Genomic DNA, 7,805 nt, shown 5'->3' with positions numbered 1-7,805 from the left:
ACAATAAGGCTATGACAACGGCCCTCGAACTACTCGATGAAAAACAAGAAGCCTCGCTGATCCGAATGGCCGCCCAGAACCAAAGAATCAAAAGATACTATAACAGGAGAACAAATCTCCGGTATTTTGGGATCGGGGACTTAGTCCTAAGTAAGGCCACTCTCAACACCCGAAATCCTAATGAAGGGAAGCTGGGCCAGAACTGGGAAGGACCATACCGTGTCCTCGGAATAGTCAGAAAGGGGTCTTATAATCTCGACACCATGGAGGGCGAACAGCTTCCAAGCAACTAGAATGTATCGATGCAAAAACGGTATTATTGCTAGGGCAAAATTTTTTGCAAATATCCTCGATCAAATGCTGCACTATTTTCCTTCGACCGTATTGTCCCAAAGAGGGTTTTTACGGCAAGGTTTTTAATGAGGAAACACCTACGTACCACCTAAGGAGGATCCGACAAGCGTACAAGGATTTCCTTTGCAATCAACCCCGAATACTGGAGGGCATCCTTCGAAAGACCACCCACCCGGAAGAACCAAGGAGCGCCAAACAGGGTTCAACTAGGAAAATGATGTACCGGGCCAAACGATCAAGTGAACAGTGCTCGCATAAGCAGGGCTCACGGCAGCAAAACAACATGTACTTAGGCCAAGCAATCAAAGAATATCTTTTGCCAAAGCATCTCGTACTCCAAAAGAAATTTCAGCATTCTCACAGTGAGGATCCCTCCACCGAGAACGCCCCGAAATACTCGGAGACTAGCGTCAATAATTCGGAGCCCGCATGGCCTCAGGGTTGGGACTCCAAACTTGTAAGCCCTTAACGAGGCAATACGGAAGTTACAAAACATCCCCAAAAAGGGAAATTGTCTCGAACACTTAGAGACTAGTATCACAGACTCAGGAAGTGCATGACCTCAGTGTCGGAATCTCCAAAGTCATAAAAGACTTCAATAAGGCAATTCCGAGCTCACTAGTAACGGCCCCTGAGCCTGAGTAAACGCGATGACTCGGAGACTGTCGCCAATCGCCATCCATTTAAAAAACCCGAGGCCATAAGATCCCGAGCGGGCAAACTCGGTCTAGTAAGACCCATTTAAAGCATCAACTAAACTGTAAGACCTCAAGAAAGGCATGAATCATGATTGTACCAAGCATCAACTAAATTGTAAGACCTCAAGCGAAGCATGAATCATGCTTGTACCAAGCATCAACAAAATTGTAAGACCTCAAAATGCGTGAAAATTTTGTAAGACCTTACTACAGGCATAAACTCAACCCGAAGTTTAGGCTATACGTAGCATTTGTAAGACACCCGAAAGGTCATACCCTCGATGTAGACACCTACACTCGGGATCAAAGGCTACGGCCAAACATAAATGACTACGATCATACGGCTGTGCCAGCCAAATTAATGCGACTCGGGGACACCCGACCGTCGTTACAAAATCATAGGCCATTACTTCGAATCTACTTCGAAAAGAACCGGTTAAACAGGCTACCCTCAACAGGCAAAAGAGCTTCGACCATGTCAGCTCCATTACACGGCTTCGAGATACTCAGCCTACGAGCCAAACCTTCTAAGGTGCTCAAACATCGCTGCTAACGACTTGAAATTAAGTTTCTTCATGAACCAAAGACGGGTCAGGCAAAATAATTGCAAAAGTATTTAACAAGAGGAAAACAAAGCCTACATATGCCTAAGGTCAAAGCGTAAGAGCTATTGTCGCCAGCCTAACGAACCTTGGGGCCACACACAAAAGCATAAGAGCCACTGTCGCCAGCTTAAAATTTGAAAGCTTTTGGAGCAAAATGAGATCGAGTCGTAACCCGATTCAGAGACCGGACCCAAAATAGTTAACTATATATGCCTAAGGGCAAGGTGTAAGAGCCACTGTCGCCAGCTTAAAAGTTGAAAGCTTGAGGGTCAAAATGAGCTCGAGTCGTAACCCGATTCGGAGACCGGACCCAAAATAGTTAACTATATATGCCTAAGGGCAAGGCATAAGAGCCATCGTTGCCAGCTTCATGAGCCTCAGGGCCACACACATAAAAGGTCACTTCGACCCAAATTGTAAGAGTCGTCGTCTCCAGCCTGCACTAAAGATCGCATCACCCGTACGCATGAGAGCCCCGAGCCTGTCTAAAAAGCCCAGGGGCATATCACGAATCTAAATATTCTTGCCAACTCTAAAAAAAGGAGCACCCGATCGAGTTCCGGACAAAAAGGGGAGCGGAAGAAACAAAGCCACAGGGTTCATTCTATGCATACGCCAATATGAAAGTACTATATACAAGCAAGAAAATTGACAGGATCCTAATCCATTGTCGAGCCTACATTCTCAATGACATCTTCCTTCTCCGAGGATCCACCCTCATTGTTTAGCATCACCCGAGCTGCTATCCGACGCATTTCCAGCAGTCTGCTTTCGGGAAACCGGCCAGGCACAATCTGCAGCTCGAGGTAAATTTGGGCTAGCTCCCTCAAACGCTCCCTCAATGCAAGCATTTGCGACAATAGCGTCCCCCCGTGCGAGGATACAAGGGCCTCGGCTTCGGCTTTAATTCGAGATATCACAGCCACTAGCTCGGAATGGAGATCTCAATACTTGTCACTATTCTCCTTCGCACCCTGGAGCTGACGCTTGGTTAAGGTTATCTTCCCCTGGAGGGTGTCCCTATCAGAAGTCATTTCCCTTATGAACCGACTAAGCTCGGAAATTTCAGCATCTTTGGCCCGAAGCTCCTCTCTCAGTGGGATATTTTCCTTCTCAAACTGTAAAAATCAGGTCCAAAATGTTAAAAGCAATAGAATCTCACAAAGATTCAAATAATACTAAATGGGGGGATGAGTAACCTGCTCGGTAAGGTAGTATCTCTTATGCTCGCGACGGTTCACATCCTCTTGATACTGGGTGGAAGACTGACTGTAAAGTACTTTAACCTGAAGCCGCAAAAAAGGACAAGTTAGAAAAACAAAGATCGGAGTAGCCTAGAGCAGCGGACGGGGTTAGTAAAAATTACCCGCTCGCAATGTCTGCCCATCTCGCTGAAAATGGACGAAGCGTCAATATCGGGATTTCCCTCGAGAACGTCGGCAGCCCCTCGAATGCATCTCCACTTTCGACTAATGCCCCTACATCAGAAGGCCCTTCACGCGGGGCATCTTGTACTCCAGAAGGTGGCATGGTCACTCCCTGAGGGGGTCCAATAACGATCACATATAGGATCAGGCAAAGCTTCCATCCCTTGTTCGCCCTGGGCCCCAGAGTCGGGCTCCTCTAGACTGCCCACCAAGGGCGTCTTAACTCGGGGAGAATTCTGGCCACCAGCAAACTCAGGGGTAGTACTCGATACCCCATTCGTTGCCTCTCCACCACAAAGATGGGCCACAACAGTATCAGGTTCCGGCTCGAAAGCTTCCATTCCCACGGACCGAGGATTAGCCCAGTCCATACACTCCTCGGGGGCCGTTAAGAAGCTGTTCTCCCTCTCACCTTCAGCTCGAGGGTTTCTCGATGTCTCCAAGGTCAGAGCTGCCAGGTAAACCTTAGATCCTTCCACCTTAACCCTCTTTAACTCCGGTGGCCCGACCAGCAGACCCCCCTGCCTTCTCTTCTTCTCGCCAGGCATTAGGGCATCCCTATCAGCGGATGACTACTCCTTTGTCAAAGGGACTTCCTCCAGACCTACACAAATGCAGAAGTTGAACACAAAGAATGAATAATGCTACTAATAGAGATTTGCATCAAAGTATACGGATGCAACGAGGTTCGAAGCTTACCATGATCTTTGGCTTCCCACTAGGCTCGGGATAAATCTTGCCACACTCGTTTGGCATATGAGAAAATCGAGTATAAATGGTCGACCCAGTCCTGGAGGTCCGAAACTGCACCGGGGTAGGTTGCCACGGCTAAAAATACAAGAGAAATAGAGTTAGACTCTTAGAGAAATACCGTAAAAAGAAGCAAAGGAAGACCCGACAACACATTTACTTACGCCCGGCGTTCCACTTCTCGGGGAACGAGATCTTTTCCACCAGAATCAGGTCAGAGGTCCTCACACGGACGAATTAGCTCACCCATCCTTCACTTCCGAGTTCTTCAGTACAGGCAAAAAGGGACCTTGGGGCTCGACATCAGAGTTTTATTAGGCCCCCGCGGAGGAGACATGGACTATATATCCGGATCAGGTGGTTGATGGTGAAGGGCATCTCCTCTATCATGTTTGAGTAAGGCCTGATCATATAAACAATGCACCAGAACGAAGGATGAATTTGGCCCAAGGTTACCTGATAACTTCGACAGAAGTCGAGAATCACGGGGTCGATCAAGGGCGAGGATGGCCCCACCGGCCCCTAGGTGAACGGATAGGTGTACACACTCAGAAAGTCAATTTTATGAGTTGTAAGATCTTCTTCCCGAGCAGGAATCTCCACAAGCACGGTATCCTCTCAGCGGCAGTCAGCCCTCACTCTCCCGACATTTTTTTCGGGCTTAAAATTCTGTGACTCATAAGCCCTCCGTATCTTTAGGTTTGACTAATAAGATAGAAAGGGGCAAGCCAAAACCCACTCTGCTGGGTCCCACCATTTACTTGACTCTTAGAACCTTTGTTGGTTTTGGGCAACGGGGATCAACTTCCAAGACTGGAAAGCTTACCGAGCTGATATACCGAGTCACGGGCTCGCAATGCCCTGGCTTCGATGAAGGTCTCTCGACCTTGAAATTGGAGGTCATCGCACAAGGTCCTGGGATGCATTCCTCTGCACGAGGAGGTGTAGCCACTTCGCCTAGAGAAAGAAGATAAGAGGATGAGCCCACAACCTCCCGCAAAGAAGGTGGAAGTTTTCACCATCCCGAGAAGATTCTGAAGGGAGAAATAGAGTTGCGTTCCTGAGAGAAAACGAGAGCAAAAGAAGAGCAAACCTTTTCAGGGATTTGGGCATAAAATGGGTTATAGAAAATAAGAATGAGAGTATTTGTAAACGTACCACCATGTGTGCATTGAAGGAGGCCAAGAGGCAGCCAATTGCCATAGTCAATGCGGGAACCTGCAAGAGCAGCACGCGTGTCGTATCTTAGAATCTTATGGCCGTTTTCGATTGCAAGAACATCAAAGGAGGAAGAAATTCAAGGTTGTTTCTTGTCACTTCCACTCTAAGAAATGCGGAGACTATCTGTATGCGGTAAAACTGAGGGTCCGGTTTCCCCATCATTAGGTCACCTCGCGGGCATGCTTCTCAAGGCTTGGAGCTGAGGTCGAGACTCACCCTGGGAGCCATCGGGTATCGGCCCCGGGGGGCATTGCATACTAGCGGCTATAATACGGGGAGAGGGGAGTTCCTAAGGCACGCAGCTGATATTGATAGAGCCTGGTGCTGTCTGGTTGTCCCATCTTGCTTTCTTTATAAGGGGTATCCTTGGCACTTTGTAAAGGACCTGATGTGGCGCTGCCCCTCTTTGTGCGGAAACTCGAAGAGTTTTCGTGCAAAGATAAAGTGAGCGGATACGAGCGATTTTTGCCCGTTCAAATACTCCGTGGGAAGCATTTTTAGAAAGATTTGACCGAACCTCTGCTTCAAAGGTTTCCTACATATCCTTGGCTATAAAGGAATCAGGTCAATGTAGTTCGGGAATTTTGGGTAGCTGGGACTACCATGGGACTGTGATGTTACTGCTGCTTTGTGCTGTTTTTACTGCTTGCTGACCTCCTTATTACACCTTACTTTAAAGGAAATACAAAAATTAAACTAGATTATGGTACAGGAATTATAAAAATCTTATCTAGATCATGCCCTTGCGTTTCTTGTTGTCTTGATATTTTGGTGACTCTTGGGCATTTGGCTTATTCCGTATTCCTTTTCATTGTGTCCCGTATTTTCTTTTGGGACTCTTGTTGTTTCTTGCTGGGGATTCTGTTGGACTCCTCTGCTTTATTGATTCTAAGTGTGCTCCTTTTTCATATGAGCGGGCTTTTGATTTCAACACTTCAATTTCATTCCCTCGTTCTTCAGGTGGGTGCCTTGACTGCTTCTTTTCTTTCTTCATCCTCATTCTCCAGGTGGACGCCTGACTTCCTTTTTTCTTCATCCTCGTTCTCCAGGTGGACGCCTGACTTCTTTAATTCTTCATCCTCATTCTCCAGGTGGACGCCTGACTTCTTCAATTCTTCATCCTCATTCTCCAGGTGGACGCCTGACTTCTTTAATTCTCATCCTCATTCTCCAGGTGGACGCCTGACTTCTTTTAATTGTCATCCTCATTCTCCAGGTGGACGCCTGACTTCTTTAATTCTTCATCCTCATTCTCCAGGTGGACGCCTGACTTCTTCTTTTCTTTGTCCTCATTCTCCAGGTGGACGCCTGACTTCTTCAATTCTCATCCTCATTCTCCAGGTGGACGCCTGACTTCTTTAATTCTCATCCTCATTCTCCAGGTGGACGCCTGACTTCTTTAATTCTTCATCCTCATTATCCAGGTGGACGCCTAACTTCTTCAATTCTTTGTCCTCATTCTCCAAGTGGACGCCTGACTTCTTCAATTCTCATCCTCATTCTCCAGGTGGACGGCTGACTTCTTTTAATTCTCATCCTCATTCTCCAGGTGGACGCCTGACTTCTTTAATTCTTCATCCTCATTCTCTAGGTGGACGCCTGACTTCTTCTTTTCTCATCCTCATTCTCCAGGTGGACGCCTGACTTCTTTAATTCTCATCCTCATTCTCCAGGTGGACGCCTGACTTCTTCTTTTCTCATCCTCATTATCCAGGTGGACGCCTGACTTCTTCAATTCTCATCCTCATTCTCCAGGTGGACGCCTGACTTCTTCTTTTTCTCATCCTCATTCTCCAGGTGGACGCCTGACTTCTTCTTTTCTCATCCTCATTATCCAGGTGGACGCCTGACTTCTTCTATTCTTTGTCCTCATTCTCCAGGTGGACGCCTGACTTCTTCTTTTCTTTGTCCTCATTCTCCGGGTGGACGCCTGACTTCTTCTTTTCTCATCCTCATTCTCCAGGTGGACGCCTGACTTCTTCTTTTCTTTGTCCTCATTCTCCAGGTGGACGCCTGACTTCTTCTTTTTCTCATCCTCATTCTCCAGGTGGACGCCTGACTTCTTCTTTTCTTTGTCCTCATTCTCCAGGTGGACGCCTGACTTCTTCTTTTTCTCATCCTCATTCTCCAGGTGGACGCCTGACTTCTTTAATTCTCATCCTCATTCTCCAGGTGGACGCCTGACTTCTTTTAATTCTTCATCCTCATTCTCCAGGTGGACGCCTGATTTCTTTAATTCTTCATCCTCATTCTCCAGGTGGACGCCTGACTTCTTCTTTTCTTCATCCAGGTATTTCCTGACACAAATATTGTATTTGCCCCTGTTTTAAATAAAAGAAAACTTCGTTAGTTTAAAGCAGGGTGGTTGATTGGGGTATTCTTGCTGATGGTGATGCTTCTCTTCGTTTCTCTTTGTTGCCTTGGAGTGGTTGAAAAGACTATTTTGTCCTTGTAATTGATCCTTGACTATAGGATTCCCCTCTGTATGTTTTCCTTCAAACCCTTTTAACTGTAATCATATGTGCCTTCTGACTTTGCTGATCCATTTTTTAATTTCACCTTTCTTACACCCATATCTTTTATCTCCCACCTTTCGTGGCTGTATTTTGTAACCTTGAATCTCGGTAGTATACCTTGACATTCCTTCTTATTTGTTTGGAATAAAACTTATCTCAAAACTTTTTAGAAAAGTAAGATTATTAGTAACGAAATACGCTGATTTCGACAATTTATAGAATGAAAAGAAAAAT

This window comes from Nicotiana tabacum, chromosome 6 (genome assembly GCF_000715075.1).
Source record: "Nicotiana tabacum cultivar K326 chromosome 6, ASM71507v2, whole genome shotgun sequence".
NCBI lineage: Eukaryota > Viridiplantae > Streptophyta > Magnoliopsida > Solanales > Solanaceae > Nicotiana > Nicotiana tabacum.
This window is presented reverse-complemented; position numbering follows the sequence as displayed.